This window comes from Mauremys reevesii, linkage group 4, assembly GCF_016161935.1.
Source record: "Mauremys reevesii isolate NIE-2019 linkage group 4, ASM1616193v1, whole genome shotgun sequence".
Taxonomy (NCBI): Eukaryota; Metazoa; Chordata; order Testudines; family Geoemydidae; genus Mauremys; species Mauremys reevesii.
The window spans coordinates 36,077,029-36,098,505 of NC_052626.1; positions in this window are offsets into that span (position 1 = coordinate 36,077,029).

Genomic DNA, 21,477 nt, shown 5'->3' on the forward strand with positions numbered 1-21,477 from the left:
CATCATTTCTATGCAAGGATTTGATCATGCAAGATGTTGAACACTTTCAGCAGGAATTGAGGATGCTCATCAACTCACTCGACCCAAGAAAACATTCATATATAAAAGGAAAAAAAGAAAAAAGAATTTGCCAGCACATTTGCTTCCAGGAGTATCACAATAGCTTTTTCTTTTGTGGCATGATTCCTAGTCAAATTATGCAGTGATTATTCTATTTCGGTTCCTGCACTGAATATGGAGCTTAATTGCTCAAAGTGAAACACTTGGCTATTGAATTCAGAAAAGAAAGAAATAAGAGTCATTTTGGCTGAGCCTGTCTTGCAGCAGTGAGACACTAGGCTATCATTTTGGAGGTTCAGCTTAGAGGAAAAAACTCTGGTTCCCCCCTGGCTCACAACCAACAGAGACTGAATGCATTTAAGAAGTGATGCTTCACTCTCCTTGGGGAAGATGCTGCCTGTCTGTAATAAGTTAACTGTGCAGTAGTACCAAGGGTATGTTGCTTAGATGGCACTTAGACTTGATCATCTAGTCTGACCTCCTGCAAGATGCAGGCCACATAACGATCCACCCACTCCCAGCAAGCGACCCCGCCCCAACTTGACCAAGGATGAATTGATTTGCTAAGTACTGGTATATTGTATCTCTTGGAATAGTAGGATGGCTATATCTCACGAGTAGATGGATAACTGTTACACTTTGGCAGGGGGCTGAACAGTTTCCAGACATAAATGCCTCAGGGAATAAGGCACAGACAAAATCCTAAATGAAGAGGCTTTATTATTATCCATAGAGGGTAGATGTCAGATCCTCAGCTCAGGATGGAAGCTCTTAAAACTGCTTCTGTTATTGGAGTCTCCCATCTTAGGTGGCATTTGAGAGTCACTTTGTTTCAGTGCATCTTCTTGTGTAAATGTATACCGATGAGGAATCCGCATCTGAACATCAGGCAAATATGGCCGCGAGTTTTTCCACAGCCTGTTTTCTTTGCTCAAGCTTCAATTTAGCTTTTCTTCTCTTCTGCTATTCTTGTTGGCTTTAACCACAGACAAAGTACATAAGACAAGGTACATAGGTAGGACCCTACCAAATTCTTGGCCATGAAAAATATGTCACAGACCATGAAATCTGGTCTCCCCCATGAAATCTGGTCTTTTGTATGCTTTTACTCTATATTATATAGATTTCATGGGGGGAGACCAGCATTTCTCAAACTGGGGGGTTCTCACCCAAAAAGGAGTTGCAGGGGGGTTGCAAAGTTATTGTAGTGGGGTCGTGGTATTGCCATCCTTTCTTCTTTGCTGCCTTCAGAGCTGTGTGGCCAGAGAACCACAGCTCTTGACTGGGTGCCCAGCCCTGAAGGCAGCACCTCGCCAGCAATATCATACCATACCATAAAATACCATATCATGCCACCCTTACTTCTGCGCTGCTGCCTTCAGAGCTGGGTGGCCAGAGAGGAGCAGCTGCTGACTGAGGGCCCAGCTCCGAAGGCAGCAGTGCAGAAGTAAAGGTGACAATACCATACCATGCCATCCTTACCTCTGCACTGCTGCTGGAGACGGATCTGCCTTCAGAGCTGGGTTTCTGGCCAGCAGCCACTGCTCTCACACCACCCAGCTACAATAACCTTACAACCCCACCCCACAACTCCTTTTTGGGTCAGGACCCCAACAATTACAAGTACCATGAAATTTCAGATTTAAATATCTGAAAAAATAAAATTTATTATTTTTTAAATCCTATGACCATGAAATTGACCAAAATGGACCGTGAATTTGGTAGGGCCCTATACACAAGAGAGGCTGAAGTAAAACCATAGAATAGAGAAACTAAAAGAGACATGGAGTAGCAAGTATTAGAGTGAAGGTGAACAATCAAAGGAAAACATACAATTTAGGTATAAAATATTATAACTGTGGTTCCCAAATATTTCTGTATTTAGTATATGCTCAAACAGAGCAAGTGATTTTTTTTTTTACGGTAGTCATGTGACCTCTTAACTCATATTATATATAGATCTGATTTTGCTTTAAATCTCCAAACTTTAGGTTTTATTTTTTCCCCAAAGAAGATACATATCTTTTAATATATCTTAAGGATCTTATCAACTCTGCATAAAACAAAAATCCTTAAAATCCTGAAAAATAAATGAAGAAATTGCCTCAGGTTTATGCTGGAGGAAACAATTAATTTGAAGTGCTATGGTTCTTAATAAGCAGATTCATCTTTTGTGTCATTAAAGCAAATGTAACTGAGATTGAGGTTTTACTATTTGCTTCTTAATTAGAATGAAAGTCACACATATTGGGAAAGTTAAATTAACATGTTATCAGAAATGCAGTGTCAGGAGAGTGTCACATTATGCTGCCTTTAAAGTTGTGGGGTTATCTTGGGATAAATTAATTATAATAAGGTAGGACACAGAATTATGCTCTCTATTCACGTCATTCTGCTGGAAAACGAGAGCTGCAGGATACAGGCTTAGCTGGGACACTCTTTCCACTTTTTGCTCACTGCCAAGACCATAATTTTGTGGAGATAAATTCCCCAAGAGGGGGAGTTTAGGGAGGTACACGCCCTAATCCAATACTTGTGAAAAGGGGCAAAACAGCAGCCCCGGAAACTCCAATTAGCCATAGATTGGCTAATACAACATAGACAGTTGCCCATTGGCTAATACAACATAGACAGTTGTCATGAGGGGCACCCAGTTATAACTTCAAAACATGTGACTGCTGGGGGATCCACACCAGCTGAAATGTGCAGCAGAAAGGAAAAGAACAGTTGTACCACCATCTCCAAGCCCCTGAACTGAACAGCAAGAGGGGAAGATAGGACTATAAAGACAAAATATAATGTGTATATATAATACTGACAAAATGTGCTGGAATCCAAATTCGTTGATGTCAATGGGCATCATTCTGTGTACTTCAGTGGGCTTCGGATCAGGCCTGCACCAAACGGGTTCAATACAAGCTGCCTTACAGCACTGTCAATATGCCTCACTCTCAACCCTGATGTGGAGGGATCTTCTTCTAGAGCACAGGATGGTCATTCAGTTTCTATGACCTATTCACGCCTTGGCTGCTCTGCTGAGCAAAGGTTCCAGCTGGTTTCTAACTATGGTGCTGGGGGGATGTGGTGATGTGACTGCTGTCCCCTGGGAACAGGACTGAGACTCATTCATTTCACACAGGCCTCCAAAGAAACAAACTCTTTTCACCCCGATTGATCTACCCTAGGCCTAATCAGAAACATAGTAAAAAAATATGTACCTGTATTTCCTTATTCCTCCTCCAATCTCCCCACCTCCACACACACACACATTTTTAATGTAGTGTTTATATATACAAAACCTAACTAGGTTTACTTTTATTTCGGCCAACATAATTTGGCATTCCTGATACTTTTTATGAGCTTTAATTAGATGGGCTAAGGCAGCTCAGGATGTTCAAATATCTCACAGGCTCAAAATCACTCAAATAAACCTGTCCAGAAGTAACTGGACATTTCACGCACTGGTATTTTCAAGCATTAAAGAAAGTCAGTTCTGAAATGACTTCTCTGTTAAATTACTAGCCTCAAAAGCCTGGTGTTCTTCTGTCAAGCAGGCCAGTTCCTCCCAAGCTTGCCCAGATCAGCTGTTGCCCCTCATAATTTTTTTTAACTAAAAGAAAACACACATACGATGTTTTATGGGTATCCCAGACAAATTAGATTATTCTAAAGTTTATGAAATAGGGAGTTCTTTGAATAAAAATATCAAACTCTTTATAAGATCATTAGGAATGGGCTCTGGGATGTAGTTAATGGGGATATTTATGCTGCAAATACTAATTTGATATATTTGAGGAAATCGTCAATTCTCCCTTAAGTGATGAGGGAGACTTTTTGGGGGAGAAGGGGCTGCAGATTAATGTTTAATGATGATCTTCATGCCACAAAAAAAACAATCTCATTATCTCTGTTTGAATGAAAAAGCAATGATGCAGAAGCAGCAAATTTCAGCGTACAGATGGTATATTAGCTTGCATCCAGTATAATTGTAATCATTGTGATTATTTTTATATAGGCTTTGAGGCTGAACTTCCAAATGCTGGATTATTTTTCCTCTACTGTACTCTATACCCTTGAATTTCCTGCCAAAGTTCTTCAAAGTTACGAGAGTCCTGAAGTGATCACACCACTGCAGACGCTAATGGAGCTAACAGTTGAACAAAATTTTGCCGAAATACAGTGCTTAGTGCTCTTCATCTTTGCAAACCTTAACTGATCACTCATCACAAGAGCTCTATGCAGTAGGTATTTTGTTATCCCCCAATCCTGAGAAGAGGAAATATAAACAGGGAGGTTAAGTGACTTACCCAAAAAATCAAGTCATTGTCAAAGCAGGGACTATGCAGGAATTACACCACTGTAACCGCATGATGAGCCTGGCTGCAGCTCAAGAAATCTGATGTTTTCACTTGCTACTGTAGCTAGGAATACCAGAGTAGAAAGCACTGACTTTCACTGGGCGTCCATTGCTTTAATAATTGGTAATATCTAGCTAGGGCCGGCTCCAGGGTTTTTGCTGCCCCAAGTGGCGGGGGGGAAAAAAAGCCACATACACAATCGGCGGCAGCTCCAACGCACTGCATTCTTCTTCAGCAGCAATTCAGCAGCAGGTCCTTCCCTATGAGAGGGACCGAGGGACCTGCCACCGAATTGCCACGGAAGAGCCCGACGTGCTGCCCCTTCCCCTTGGCTGTCCCAAGCACCTGCTTGCTGAGCTGGTGCCTGGAGCCGGCCCTGTATCTAGCAAGGATAAGCAAAGCACAGTCTCTGTGTTATATAGTGGGAAGAGAACCACTAGTTAGTTAGTGTTGGTTCCGCTTTGAGCAGGGGGTTGGACTAGATGACCTCCTGAGGTCTCTTCCAACCCTAATCTTCTATGATTCTAAGTCACAACCACCAGGTGAGAGAATCATTATTTGTACAGCCACATGCTGAACTCACCACTAGGCACAGAGAGGAGCCAGCCCACTGTATACCATCCTTCCCTTGTTCTGGAGCATCCTCCATGCATGACAGCCACACTTGGGGATGGAGCAAAAGGAGAAGGGATGGGTAGAGTTAGAGGGATGTCCCATGTCTATCCCAGCAACCACCATGGTCTCCACCTCCATACAATAGAACCCACTTCAGGGAGAATCCCTGGGACATCCACAAGCAGATTTCTCACATTCTAGGCCCCCACAAGTAGGCAAACTTCATTTATTTAAAGGTGCAGTACACCAAAAACAGTATTCCCAGTTACATAATCCACACCTTTACCATCCTACAAATTAGTTGCAACATTTTTTCCTGTACAAATCAGGTCCGTCCTAGAAAGCTGTAAAGGGTGATAACTACCAGATATATAAGTCGCTCTCTTTTTTTTTTTTCCATTACAGTTTATTTCTACCTTCCAAAAGATCTAGCACCAACAACATCAATCTTGGAAGATGTATGCAGTGATAGGGGCAGGAAGGATGTGTTATTTTTTTCTATTATTTATTTGATAAACAGTATTTATTTGTTCAAAAGGAGAGAATAATAAAAAAGATAGAGATGATACTGGATGTAAATGAAAAATTCTTATAGCTAGGAGTGACATACTGAAAAGAAGCTTTACCTGCCAAAATTACTACTATACATAAAGCACCTTGGTCCAGTGGTCAAACTGCTGTGCTAGGTCTTAGGAAACCTGTGTTCTATTCCTCGTTCTGTCCCTTATCTGCTATGAGAACAGAGCTTTCCGAAACTTTCCAAGTGACTTTTTGTCCAAAAATTGCATTTTTTTCTAAATCAAACGTTTTCTTTAAAATGTTCATTTTTAAAGAAAAACCTTTTTTCTTTGTTTTATAAAATTGAAAAACAAAAGTGTGCCTTGCTTGGGTTTGGATTTTTTTTCTCTCAGTTTTAGTTTTCCAGTTTTCCGTTTTTCTTTTTCCTTTTTTAAACTACTTTTACCCTTTCTCCCTTGTTTTTAGTGACAAAATAGAAAAACGGTGGACACAGAAAATAAAAACAGAAAATCAGGGGGGGGGAATCATGACAATGAACTCTGCAAAAAAATTGAAGAGAGAAAAGTAAAAAAATAAACAGTTTTGTGACAAACTTTGAATACATGAAAATACTAATTTTAGAAACCATTAGAACAAACATAACTTTGAAATTTGTAAAACTTCTCACAAAATTGTTTTCCATTTCTGAGCCAGCTCTGCCTGAGAACTTGGGTAAGTCACATCCCCTTTCCAGCTCACTTTTCCTGTCTGTAATATGAAGATAACAATATGTTGCTTCCTTTATAAAGTGCTTTTAGATCTGTGAGAGAAAAGCACTAAGTATGATTATTAAAAAATGGAAAAAACAAGAGAGAAAAGAATCATGATCAAAATCTGTTTCACAAAATCTAAACTGTCTAGTTAAAAGCAGCTTCAAAATATGGCAAGGGACAACAAGATAAGACAGAAACCTTTCTAGCTGCTGGAAACACCGACAAAAGAAATCTTTGAAGCTAGATATGGACAGAGATATATACAGACACACAGGAATGAAACATCTTGAACCCTTTTTCTCATTAATGTTGTGCCCAGGCTCCAGTTTATACAGAAATGCCCAATGTCAGAAAAATAATGTCCCACCAACTAACCCTTCTGTAAACACAAGATATGATGATTAAGCCTTTTAGTTTGAAAAGGTTGCTGTTGAGGAAAAGACAAACAGATTGATGATGAAGTCATCAACCTCTAACATAATTAAGCAGTGCAAACAAAAACACACAGAAAATGTAGCTAAATCATTTTTCCTCTTAGTTATATTAATTCAAAAACAGTATTTTCTTTCCAGGAAGGATGGACCCAACTGGCTGTCCCCTTTTTAGTTTGTATTCTGGATACATCCTTTGAACCATAAACCTAACTTCAGTACCAGGCAAATTGGTTTAAAATATAGTAAAGAACAGAATTATCACACCCATAGATAATAAAATTTGTTGGGGAAGAGACAACAGTGCTTTTGTAAAGGGAAATAATGCCTAACCAATCTATCAAAATTCTTTGAGGGGATCAACAAACATGTGGACAAAGGTGATCCAGTGGATAGAGTGTACTTGGACTTACAGAAAGCCCTTGCCCAGGTCCCTCACCAAAGGCTCTTAGTCAAGGAAGCAGTCCTGGGATAAGAGTAGGGTGACCAGACAGCAAATGTGAAAAATCAGGACAGGGAGTGGCGGGTAATAGGAGCCTATATAAGAAAAATACCCAAACATCGGGACTGTCCCTATAAAATTGGGACATCTGGTCACTCTAGATAAGAGGGAAGGTCCTTTCATGGATCGGTAAATGGTTAAAAGACTGGAAACAAAGGGTAGAAATAAATGGCCAGTTTTCAGAATGGAGAGAAGGTAAATAGTGGGACCCCAAGGATGCGTACTGGTTCAACATATTCATAAATGATCTGGATAAAGGGCTAAACAGTGGAGTGGTAAGATTACACAATAGTCAAATCCAATGCAACCTGCAAAGAGTTACAAAGGGATCTCACCAAATAAATGTGACAAGTTAACAAAATGGTAGATGAATTCAATATAGGGAGGTACAAACTAATTCACATTGAAAAAATAATCCCAATGATACATACATAGTTATGGGGTCTAAATTAGCTGTTACCACTGAAGAAAGCTCTTGGAGTCACTGTGGAGAGTCCTCTGAAGACATATGCTCAATGTGCAGTGGCAGTCAAACAAGCTATCAGTGTTAGGAACCACTAGGAAGGGATAGATAATAAGATAGAAAATATCATAATGCTACTATATATATCCATTGTATGCCCATACCATAATTATTGCACGTAGTTCCAGCCATCCCATCTCAACAAAGATGTATTATAATTGAAAATTTTGCATTGAAGGACAACAAAAATATTAGTAAAATGGAACAATTTCAGTATGAGAAAAGATTAAAGGACTGGTCATCTGAGAAAAGAACGGTCTAAGTGGGGATATGACGGAGGTCTATAAAATCATGAATGGTATGGAGAAAGTGTGCATGGAAGTGTTATTTACTTTCACAAAAAACAGAACCAGGGGTCACCTAACAAAATTAAGAGGCAGCTAGTTTAAAGCAAACAAAAGGAAGTAAAGGAAGGGCAGTCCAGAATAGTGAAGAAAATGGGCAGCATGTGACCTCCAGAAGACAAAAGAGGAGAACTCATGTACCCCCAATGCAGATAGAAGTAAGAAACCGGTTTCAGGCTCTCTGGACAGGTACTACAGAGGATAATGGTTTGGAAGATTTATCTGAGGACAGGGATCAGAAGGAGACCCCATCAACCAGAAGGTATGGGATGCATTGTCCTAGTGATGGGGGTTCCACGACCACTACTCCCAAGAGGAGGAGATGGATGGTGGTGGTGATGGTGGTTGGGGATTCCCTCCTAAGGGGACGGAGTCATCCATTTGCCATCCAGACCAGGATGTGAATGAGTGATTTCCCAAGACTTACTCACTGCAGACTACATGGCTCTGGGAAGAAAGATAAAGGAGTTTGAGGCATAAGTCATGTTCTCATCCATGCTCCCTGTTGAAGGAAAAAGCCCAGGTAGGGACCATCAAATTGTGGAGGTAAATGTGTGGTTGTGCAGGTGGTGTCAGAGAGAGGGCTTTGGATTCTTCGAACATAGGATGTTGTTCCAGGAAGAAGGATTGCTAGGAAGATATGGGATCCACCTATTGAAGAGAGGGAAGAACATCTTTCCAGGCAGGCTTACTATCCTAGTGAGGAGGGCTTTAAACTAGGTTCAGGGGGGAATGGAGACTTAAGCCCTGAGGTAAGTAGGGAGGTGGGATACCAGGAGGAAACACAAGGAGGAGGGTGCAACAGGGGAGGTCTCCTGATTCATACTGAGAAAGTAGGGCAATCAGCTAGTTATCTTAGGTGCCTGTACACGAACGCAGGAAGCCTGGGAAACAAGCAAGAAGAATTGGAAGTCCTGGCACAGTCAAGGAATTATGATGTGATTGGAATAACAGAGACTTGGTGGAGTAACTCACATGACTGGAGCACAGTCATGGATCAGTATAAACTGTTCAGGAAGGACAGGTGAGGGAGAGAAGGTGGAGGAGTTGCACTGTATCTAAGAGAGCATTATGATTGCTCAGAGCTCCAGTATGAAACTGGAGAAAAGCCTGTTGAGCGTCTTTGGGTTAAGTTTAGAGGTGAGAGCAACAAGGGTGCTATCATGGTGGGTGTCTGCTATAGACCACCAGACCAGGAGGATGAGGTGGACGAGGTTTTCTTCGCACAACTAAGAGACGTTTCAAGCTCGCAGGCCCTGGTTCTCCTGGGGGACTTCAATCACCCTGACATCTGCTGGGATACAAATGCAGCAGTGCACAGACAGTTCAGGAAGTTTTTGGAGAGTGTTGGGGACAAGTTCCTGTTGCAAGTGCTGGAGGAACCAACTAGGGGCCATGTTCCTCTTGATCTGCTGCTCACAAACAGGGAAGAATTGGTAGGGGAAGTAGAAGTGGGTGGCAACCTGGGCAGAAGTGACCATCAGATGGTCGAGTTTAGGATCCTGACAAACAGAAGAAAGGAGAGCAGCAGAATACGGACCCTGGACTTCTGAAATGCAGACTTTGACTCTCTCAAGTAACTGATGACCAAGACCCCCTGGGAGGCTAATATGACGGGGAAAGGAGACCAGGAGAGTATTTTAAAGAAACCTTATTGGTTATTGTTTAAAGGAGCCTTATTGAGGGTGCAGAGAAATCTTTGTGAGCTTAAACACAAAAAGGAAGCTTACAAGAAGTGGAAATTTGGACAGATGACGAGGGAGGCACATAAAAATATTGCTCAAGCATGCAGGGGTGTAATCAGGAAGGCCAAAGCACAATTGGAGTTGCAGGCAGCAAGGGATGTGATGTATAACAAGAAGGGTTTCTACAGGTATGTTAGCAACAAGAAGATCAAGGAGGGGGAGGCAACCTAGTGAAAGATGATGTGGAAAAAGCTGAAGTACTCAATGCTTTTTTTTGCATCAATCTTCACAGACGAGGTCAGCTCCCAGACTGCTGTACTGGGGAGGAAGTGAGCAGCACTTAGTGGTGAAAGGACTATTTAGAAAACCCAGACATGCACAAATCCGTAGGGCCAGATCTAATACCCCTGAGGGTGCTGGGGGAGTTGGCTGATGTGATAGAAGAGCCATTGGCCATTATCTTTTGAAAACTCATGGTGATCAGGGGTGGTTCCAGACAATTGGAAAAAGGCAAATATAGTACCCATCTTTTAAAAAGAGGAGAAGGAGAATCTGGGGAACTACAGACCAGTCAGCCTCACCACACTCCCCAGAAAAATCATGGAGAGGGTCCTCAAGGAATCCATTTTGAAACCCTTGGAGGAGAGGAATGTGATCAGGTACAATAAATATAGATTCACCAAGAGCAAGTCATGCCTGACCAACCTGATTTCATTCTATGATGAGACAACTGGCTCTGTGGATATGGGGAAAGTGGTGGATGTGATATACCTTGACTTTAGCAAGCTTTTGATATGATTTCCCACAGTATTCTTGCTAGCAATTTAAAGAGGTATGGATTGGATGAATGGATTATAAGGTGGATAGAAATCTGGTTAGATCGTTGGGCTCAACGGGTAGTGATCAATGGTTCGAGGTCTAATTGGCATCCCATATCAAGAGGAGTGCCCCAGGGGTCAGTCCTGGGGCTGGTTTGGTTCAACATCTTCATTAATGTTCTGGATGATGGGATGGATTGCACCCTGAGAGGTATATATGCTGGAGGGTAGGGACAGGGTCTTGAGTGACCTAGACAAATTGGAGGATTGTATCCAAAAGAAGTCTGATGATGTTCAACAAGGACAAGTGCAGAGTCCCGCACTTAGTACAGAAGAATCCTATGCATTGCTACAGGCTGCAGACCGACTGGCTAAGCACCAATTCTTCTGAAAAGTACCTGGGGATTACAGTGGATGAGAAGCTGGATATGAGTCAACAGTGTGCCCTTGTTGCCAAGAAGGCTAGGGGAGCATTGCCAGCAGATTGAGGGAAGTGATTTTTCCCCTTTATTCGGAATTGCTGAGGCCATATCTGGAGTACTGCGTCCAGTTTTGGGCCCTCCACCACTACAGAAAGGATGTGGACAAATTGGAGAGAGTTCAGCAGAGGGCCACAAAAATGATTAGGGGGCTAGAGCACATGACTTTTGAAGAGAAGCTGAGGGGACTGGTCTTATTTAATCTGCAGAAGAGAAGAGTGAGGGGGGATTTGATAGCAGCCTTCAAGTACCTGAAGGGAGGTTCCAAAGAGGATGGAGCTAGGCTTTTGTCAGTGGTGGCAGATGACAGAACAAGGAGAAATGGTCTCAAGTTGCAGTGGGGGAGGTCTGGTGGGATATTAGGATAAACTCTTTCACTAGGAGGGTGGTGAAACACTGGAATGGGTTATCTAGAGAGGTGTTGGAATCCCCATCCTTAGAGGTTTTAAGGCACTGCTTGACAAAGCCTTGGCTGGGATGATTTACTTGGGGTTGGTCCTGCTTTGAGCAGGGGGTTGGATTAGATCAGGGATCAGCAACCTTTGGCATGCGGCCCATCAGGGAAATCCACTGGTGGGCCGGGATGGTTTGTTTACCTGCAACGTCCACAGGTTCAGCCGATCACAGGTCCCACTGGCCACGGTTCGCTGTTCCAGGACAATGGAGATTGCGTGAAGTGGCAGCCAACACATCACTTGCCCCGTGCCACTTCCTGCAGCCCCCATAGGCCTGGAATGGTGAACTGCAGCCAGTGGGAGCTGCGATCGGCCGACCCTGCAAACGCTGCTGGTAAACAAACTGTCTCGGCCCGCCAGTGGATTTCCCTGATGGGCCTCATGCCAAAGGTTGCTGATCCCTGGACTAGATGACCTCCTGAGGTCTCTTCCAACCCTAATCCTCTTTGATTCTTCAAACAATGCATAGTCAATCTGTGGAACTCATTGCCTCAGGATATTGTGAAGGCCAAATGTATAATGGAATTCCAAAAAGAATTAGATACCTTCATGGAGCAAAAATTCGTCAATGGCTATTAGCCAAGATGGTCAGGGATGCAACCCCATTCTCTGGTTGTCCGTAGCCTCTGACTGCTAGAAGCTGGGTGTCAATCACAGGGGGTGGAACACTTAATCATTGCCTGTACTGTTATTCCCTCTGAAGCACCTTACAATGGCTTCTGTCTGAAGACAGAATGCCGGACTAGATAGACCATTGGTCTGGCCCAGTATGGCTGTTCTTGTGTTCCCATTTTCCTCTTCCTCCTTTCTATAATATACAAGGAAGTTGCTACTGATGTAGGCTAATGTTCCCAATGATTAAGGTTAGCAGAAGCCTTATCCAGCTGTAATTAGTTTTGTGCTTTTAAGTTTTCCAGACTTGTTAGATACTTTTCTGGGATTCTCTCTCTAGCAAGAGAAATCTGTAAGATGTTTGTCTTTGCTCCCACTTCATGTCTATGTCAGAAATCTCACACACTCCAAAAGCAAGACAAAAGGCTGGCTATTTTTAAATTGTTTTTTAGTGTGAAAATACATGTCCCCCTACTCTATTCTGGCAGAGTGAATCACTGAAGTCCAAGCGTGGAGTCTTGTATGGAGTGGTCTCTTTCTTGTTTTTTTATTGTCAGGAAGCTTTACAGTTTCAATGGTTTGCTTCATGGGCAGCTCTCCCACCCCCAAATTAAAAGTGTTCTTCTGTCAGTACAGAAAGGAGCTGAATTAATTGGCTGCGCTGTGAGATCGGTGCAATTGATAGTAATGTGATAAACACAGAACCTAGAACTCTGGTCTTGGCAGCAGTAATTGTCCTGAATGGAGAGAGTGTCTCCTTATTGAGCTTCTTGCAAAATGAATGCCCTCCCACTGACTTCAATCAAGACAGGATTTTAGCATGGTCTTCATTTCAGTTACATGTGCAAGTGTAGAACAGAGTACATGAACGATATGATCACCATATGGTGATCTTAGCTTCCATGTGGATTAAAGACATTCCACCCACACCAGTAAAATCATTAGTATTCTGGGTGAGTTACAGAATTCCATTGCATATTGCAGCCTCAAAAACATGATCAAGTCCTAGCTTCAGTCTTATGCAAATGTTTACTGTATTGTGTCCATTAAGCTTGATGGTATGAACGTGGGATGAGGTTTTCTTATAAGCAAAGGCAGCACTCTTTATTTAAAAGGATATACTAATGTTACTTCTTCCAAGCCTGTAGTCCCAAAACTGGTAAATAGAGAAACTGGGTCCAGAATGTAAAACCTCTGAAAAGGGCTCTGCATGGCTCTAGTTGCTATTTTCAAGATTTATGGTTCTAAATATATGCGGGCTAATATCTCCCTTCTGAAATGGTAACTCTACAGACTGCTTGGCATGGGTACAATTGTTCACAGCTGTATGCAAGATGCCATTAAATGCAGAACAGCATTTCTAGCTGCTCCCCGAATACTGTCACCAAACAAACAATGTTCAGCTGATTCCTCTCTCTGCACAATTACGCCAAATGATTGAACCAACCCAGAGAGCCAACCGCAGCTGTAAAAAGGAATAACAAAGGCAAAATGCACTGATTCATTTCTAGTAACCAGGAGTGGGGGTGCATCTAGAGTTCATGACTCTTTGGTACAGTACTCCAGTTCCATGTTATTCTTCTCCTCATTTCAAGTGACTTAACAGCCCAAGAGAGACCAAAACAGAGAGCAGTCTGAGATTAGTCCAGGCTTCTTCAGTCTATCATTACATTTTTTTTCTTCTGTATTTAGTCTGTATCTATGCATTCCTCCTACCCCACTATCTCCCTCACCTGTGCAAGGTAGTTCACTATAATATATGCACCAATGATTTGTCCAGTCCAGTTTTAAATGTGTCGGGTTACAGTCTCTCATCACTTACATCTCTTTGAAAATGGGAAGTATTACAGAAGTGCTCAATATTATGATTATGCAACCCAAATTGTATTAGCTCTTTTGGCTGCCATATCACATTGTGAACTCAGATCTGATATGTTGTTCCACTTATCACTCCATATGTGTCTTTCAACACTAGTGCTTTCCAAGTGTCTGCCTCCCATACAAAATCTGTTTTGGATGAGAGATATGTTCAGAGAAGCATAAAAAAGTGCTTTCCCAAGCCATACCTCTGAACTAGGTCAGAGAAACTTTGAGAAAGTCATGGTCTGTTGGAAAATGAAGTTCTGTCAACACAGAAATGCTTCATGAAAGTGGGTTTATTTCACCTGAATTTCATTTTAGAGGAAAACAAACAAAAATAAAATTGAATAAAATTCCAATACATTTGAACATCAAGTTTCAACATTTTTCAGACAGCAATATTTTGATTTTCCATTTCAAAATGACTTTTTGTTTGGTTATTTTGTAATATATATATATATATATATATAGGCAAAATAAAAATTAAACATTTAGACTGACCCAAAATGATTTTTTTCTGGGATTTTCCTTCATGGAGAACTTTCACGTTTTAGGTTTTTTGTTCCCATTCAGAATGAAGCCACATTTCAAAAACCTGTATAAAACAGAACTTCCATTCTCTTCACAACTCTGTTCTGAACCTCCTGAAGGGTTTTCTCTCTAATTTGTGTTTATAGTCAAAGAAATGTTATGACCAATATGATGCACTGAAGTTGTTTTGACCCTCTAAGTATGTTGCAAGTTGATAAGCAGATTGAAGACCAGGATATTACATACATGCTGCATAATATATTATCATCTTTCTAAGAAATGCATATTGGGAAATATCATCAGGACAGGAACAGCAGTGAGAGAGGTGAAGTCTCATCAAAAGTAGGTTAGATATATATGATTATAGAAAGAGACACACAAAATGGGTGAGGCTATATCTTTGACGTCACCAACTTTGCTGGTTAGAAAGACAAGCTTCTGAGCTTACTCGGAGCTCTTCTTCAGGTCTTCCTTTGACCTGAAGAAGAGCTCTGTGTAAGCTGGTAAGCTTGTCTCTCTCACCAGCAGAAGCTGGTCAATAAAAGATATTACTTCATCCACCTTGTCTTTTTAATGTCTTGGGACTAACACGGCTACAAGAATACTACATTATAGATGTATTAGTCAAAAACAGGTAAAGAAAACAGTTTTTTCAAAGGGAGACCTTGCCAAAAGTTGCCTTTCTTTTTCTGAAAAGAATATTTATCATAGAAAGTCTTGCTGTCAAAAATAACATTTTCTCTGGAATTGGAAGATATAAAGTTTTCCTATCAAGAGAGTTGATGAGGGAAGAAGGATATTCAAAAACTAAGAGTTCTTTTTGAGAGCACTGCCTGCTAAAAATTAACAGGCCTTTTATTTTGTTCTTTCTCCGAGAGCTCAGATTGGTGAAAATATCAATCTTTTATCAAGAGCAGAGCCTGAACTGAGAATAATGTGCTAATTTTAATTTCAGTGGCAGGGTTGGTAGCCTTATGTTATGCTTTACTCTTGATTAAAGTGTCTCTGTCTGATTCTCAAAATATGATGCAGATCATTTAGCTGCAGCTCCTGGTGGCTTTTCTCTCTGTCCTTTGCTCTGCTTGGAGCCAACAGGGGTGCCTGCCAGGGTCCCACATGATGGCTGGGTCAATTTTAACAATTCTAGGGCTTTCTGTGAAGTCATAGGATTTAATCACCTCAGCTGCAAGGCCCAAGATACAGGTCATCCACTTCCCTTACTGCTTCTCATGCTCTTCTATGAGAGCTATGCAGTTCATTCCCATGGGGGATTCAGAGGAATAGCTGATATGTCCCGAATTGTTGTATGCTGGTGGGGAAAGTTTGTTGAATAGTGTGGAGAAGAATTTCTATTAAACAGTAGATGGAAATCTTCCAACTTGCCACAACCATGACTTAGATAGGGAGGAAATGTTTTTTTTTCAGAGGCTCAAGTTTTTGCCATGGAGTGAGCATGAAACAACTTATACTCCACTTCAAGAAGCACTAGAGTATGAGAAATGAATATTACATTTGCAGTTCAGTGTGACCCTGTTGGGCTGGGCACCCATGATGTGGGGGCCTGCTATTTCTGTTGTGTGGCATCATTATTTAAACCAAGCCTTTGCTATCCAGAGGGCTGCTTAGATTGCAGAGTTTTGTCACTTTCACTATGAGTAAAGAAGTTTCTCACGAGCTAAAATTTCCCCCCCAGAGTTGTTAGTCATATTAATGATAGAACAGCTCCCATTTAAGCAATAATGTGCTATTCTATGCTAATGGAGGTCCAATGTTCAAAAAATCTCGGCCAAGTTTCCAAGTGCTCGGTACCCAAAACTGGGACTAGATTTTCAAAAGACCTCAGCTCCTGTTTAGGCATCTAAACACGGAACAGAATCTCAGAAGAGTTCAGCAGCCAAGTGGCTCCCACTGTCACTTTTCTGAGCACTTTTGAAAAATATGCAACTTATTTTGTTGCCTAAATGGGGAATTGACCTCTTTTCAAAATCAGATTTGTGACATACAGACTCAATATTCACATAAGTACCCAGATTAATTATGTATAGCAAAATTCTAAACAATATTGTTCAGCTCGAGAGTAGATTTGATTTAATTATACAGTGAAACTAGTTACACATCCAGAATGTGCCAGTGTAGTTAGTTAATGCATTAGTTGCAAGTATTAAAGACTTGGAGAATTAGTGGGTTCATGGTCCACAGCTTTGCACCTTATATAGTTATTTACATCTTGGTAGCATTTTACACTAACTTTGACCAGGTGTAAATAACTACACAAAGAATCGGTCTTTAAATCTGCATAAATTTCAGGTGACTGCAAATATTTCCCACAATTTCAATTCTCATTGGATTCACAAATTCAAATTTTGCTTTAAGTTATGTGTTTGACTGAAACACAAAAGCCTCAGGCAAAACTGGCAACTTTCATCTTGTTTTACGTCAGTGTTATTTGAAGCCTGTAAGTAGCACAGATTCATTCCAGCTTAGGCCCAGATTTGCTACAAAAGGTTCCTAAAACACAGGTTGCTTTTCCCAAACCTGGATTGCACTTTCATTGGTAAGATTTGTGTAGAGTACTTGATTCCTATAAACTCTGGCCTGTACTTTAAACAATAGGATAAACATCCACAATACATAATGGACATAATTTCTTATGCACTGAATGTGTTGCATCCTCTTCTCTTCTCCATTGTCTAGGTGGATCTTACTGTGCAGGTAGAAAGAAACAGGATTTTGTGACATCACTGAACATCAATGAAAGATTGTTATTTGAATTATAGCAGCAATCAGTGGCCTCAGGCAGGGTCATGCCCTAGTGTGTTATCACTATATATGTACATACAAAGACAGAGCTCCTTCATGTACATCTTGTCATCTAAGGCAAGTGACACACCAAAGGGTGACAAGGAAAATGATAGAATCAATATATACACTTTATGTATGCATATAATAGAAGCCACTTTGTTAGGACTAGATATAGTATGTATGTACTATCCCATCTGCTCCCTCAGCATATCCATCATTAATTAGACATCTTCTTATAAGAGTTACAGCCAAGGTGAAGATATGTGAAGATTTGTCAATTCTGCTGTAATTCCCAGGTGTGATTGAGGGCAGGGCTGGCTGGGAGCTCCAGCTCCGGGGCAGAAAATGTCACGGTCAACAGAAGTCAGAGATTCCATGACTTCCATGACATAATCGTAGCCTTGCCAATGGCCTACCAACTGGTGATAGTACCATTTCTGATACTAATACTCCTCTTTCTTCTGCCTCTCCCTTGTCTCATCCCACAATATGTTGGCCAATTATTGTGGGTTGGGATTTTTAAAGCCACCTAAGTGACTTTAGATGTACAATTTCCATTAGGAATTGTGAACATAACCTCTTTTAAAAATCCCAGTCAGAAACCTAATGGACAAGGTGGGAGAGTTTCAGAGCACACAGTCCAGCCTGAGCCCCAATGCCTACACTGCTGTTTTTAGTCCTGCAGCATAGCCCTGTAAGACCAAGTCAGTTGATCCAGGTTCTAAGGATATGTCTGCACTGCAATTAGACACCCACGGCTGGCCCGTGCCAGCTGACTCAGGCTCATGGGGCTCAGGCTAAGGGGCTGTTTAACTGTATTGTAGACGTTTGGGCTTGGACTGGAATCCGGGGGTCTAGGACCCTGCGAGTTGGAAGGGTCCCAGAGCATGGGCTCCAGCCCCAGCCTGAACATCTACACCACAATTAAATAGCCCCTTAGCCTGAGCCCCATGAGCCCAAGTTAGCTGGCATGGGCCAGAAGCAGGTGTTTAACTGCTGTGTACCCTAAGCATTTTGCTATTGACTTCACTGGGAGCGGAATCAAGCCCTATATGTTTAGTCTATCTTCCTGAGGCAGCTTGCTTTTGTCCCTTTGCCAGTCAACATGACTGCTCACTTGGCCTTTATTTTCTCTGTTGCTTGAACTTCAATCAAAAATAATGTAGTGAGTGTATTTAAGAAAAACCACACACAGCAAGGAAACAATGCAATATTCCTAAATCAAGCATAGAAAATATAAATTTAGCACTAATGTTCATTTCCACCCCCATAAATAGATGTTAAATATGAAGCGCCATTCTACAGATGGTGAAAAACATGAGAACGCCAGCCACCACAGCTGTATGTAACATTGTTATCCAGTTCTGTGGAATACACCTTCTTGAGTAGATGCCAGTTTAATAATGCTACATTATTTTAAATTCATCTAGCATTCCCTAAAGTAACAGGCACCATATATTATCCCCTTTTAATGTTATTTCCTTACGGGATACATCTGGAGACTACATTATTGCTCAACAACAGTATGAATGGAACACAAAACACTTTAAAATAATTTCTCCCCCCTTGTCTGCGTCTGGAACAGCATAACATAAACTGAAATATCAAATATTCTTTGATGCAAAAATCACACAGATTAAAGCAAAAAAAAAAGGGACCTTCTAGATCCTACAAACTGTATATAGAAAGAAAACATCATTGAGTTCATTATCCAAATGATGCCTAAAACAATTAGGGCTGGTCCAAAACTCACTGAAGTCAATGGAAAGACTATCAATTATTTCCATGGGCTTTGGATCAGGCCCCCAGTGAATCCAATGGTGTCTTTGTACAGTTCAAATAATTTTTGGTGGGGGAATGATCAGAAATATGAAATCCTGAGAGACAGCATGACTGTTCCAGCTCATGCATCATTGTGCAACTATAGAGACCATATACAGTTTAGCAATTTCCTATTGAGATCAATGATGTTACTCACATGAGTAAGGGCTTCATAAATGGCCTCACTGAGCCTGACTGTGTAGCCCTTATTCACAGTGGTGAGCACTTACTCATGCAAGTGGTCCAATTGTCTTCAGTGGGATTACTTACACATCAGTGCTCATCAATGTGAGGAAAGGCTGCGAAAGAAAAGCAAATACATCTGAGCTCTTCGAGGCTGATTCAATGGCTATTGACTTCAATGGATCAACCCTTTAGTGAACACTGAACAAATTTTAAAAGAAAAATGAAGTATGAATAAAAATGAGTAACTGTCTCCTTTGTTGCATAATACTCACTCAGTCTGCATAAAGAAATCCCTTTGACATCTGTCTTATTTGTTCCCAAGACATAATCAACACTTCCAGTCAGAATGTCTTTTGCTTTAGATTAAGAGAACACCACCACTAGAAAGAACAAAAGTATAATCTTTGAGAGAGAGCACACAATAAGTGTATCTCCTCTGTGACAGTCTGCACTGAACTGAATATAAAATAACTGCCAATTTCTGTAGGCTCCTCAGAGAATTCAAGGTGTGATACACAGCAAACAAAGTCAGAACAGTTACATAGATAAACACTTGCAGTGCATATTTCAGTGTATGCAACTCCCACTGAAATTATCTAGTCAATATGTTTTTCAGTGGTTTTCAGCTTTTATATGTGTGGCAAATATCATGCACTTTATGCGTCGGTATTCAGGACTTGTCTGCACTTACAGTGCTGCACCAGTGTAGCTGTGCCACAGTAGGGCTTAGTGAAGACACTACCTGTGCCAAGAGGAGATCTTCCCCCATTGGTGTAGGTACTCCACAATCCTGAGAGGCGGTAGCTATGACAGGAGAAGCCTTCCCATTGACATAGTGCTGTCCACATTGGTGGTTAGGTTGGTATAACTATGCCACTGAGTGATATAGTTATACTGGCATAAGTTGGTAGTGTAGAAAAGCCACAAAGTGTGACAGGACATGCTTTAAAAACTAAAATATGCCTGTTCTTTTTTTCCAGTAAAGATAGACATCAGCAGATATCAGGAGACCCACCAATGGGGTAATATGGTATTATTTCTACAGCATATTTCATCCAAGGATCTAAAAGCACTTTATGTATTGTAGGGAATCTACTAGTGGAAGCTGTATGGGCAACTTATTGGCATGAAAATTCAGGTAAGGATTTGAGCTTCCTTTGTAAAGGGGCAGTAAAGTGAGTGGATGGATACTACAGTGCTGGGGCTATAGAAGTATTATTTAAAGTGGTTGAAAATTTTCAGACAGAAAAGTTTTCCATCAGAAAAGGCTGATCTGAAAAAAAAAGTATCAAAGAGCTTTGTTTCAATAACATGAGAATGTTTTGTTGTGATTGTTTTGACTTCCATATGATACTATAACTAATAAAGTACTTCAACATTATGGAAATGGATTGTTTTGATAATGTTGTTTCAAGACTTCTGGGACTACTTTCTACCCCAAATTTCATTTAATAGGAAATTATGAAAATTTTCTTCCCATTCTGGACAAAAGGAAATTTGGACGTGTCAGACTTTCCTCTGGAAGGGAAATTCTGAATTTTCAACATCTCCAGTATTGTTGTTATTTTTATTATTATCAGCATTGTTCGTATTTTGACATTACTTGTCGGGTCTGGTCATGGACAAGGACCCCAGCATGATGGGTGCTGTACAAATACAGAACCAAAACATGGTCTCTGCCCCAAAGAACTTAAAACTGAAGTTTCAGACATGTAGATAGACACATAGACAGGGAGTCCTGTGAAGCTATGAATCTCTCACCCCCTTCCTCTCAGAATTTTCCCTTTGTACACTTCCAAGTGGAACAGAGCTGTTTCCCTGTTTATCTTGCCTTGGGTATCATGCTGATGTTAATGGGGCATCGGACATTGAGTTTTTACATTAATTAGGTTAGCCTCACAACACCCCAGAGAGGTTGCTTTAAAAAAGAGGGGAGGAATCACATGTGACTTTCCCCCTGATTTGTAAGTGTTTGTGCCTTAATGACTCACAAAACAGTGAAAAGCATATGACTGTAGTCTCAGGAAAATTCAGACTCAGTTAAGTAGCTGAGAATCAATGACTGAACTACTGTAGAACTCAAGTAGTCTCCTGTGATTCAAAATGTAACATTTTCTGGGACAT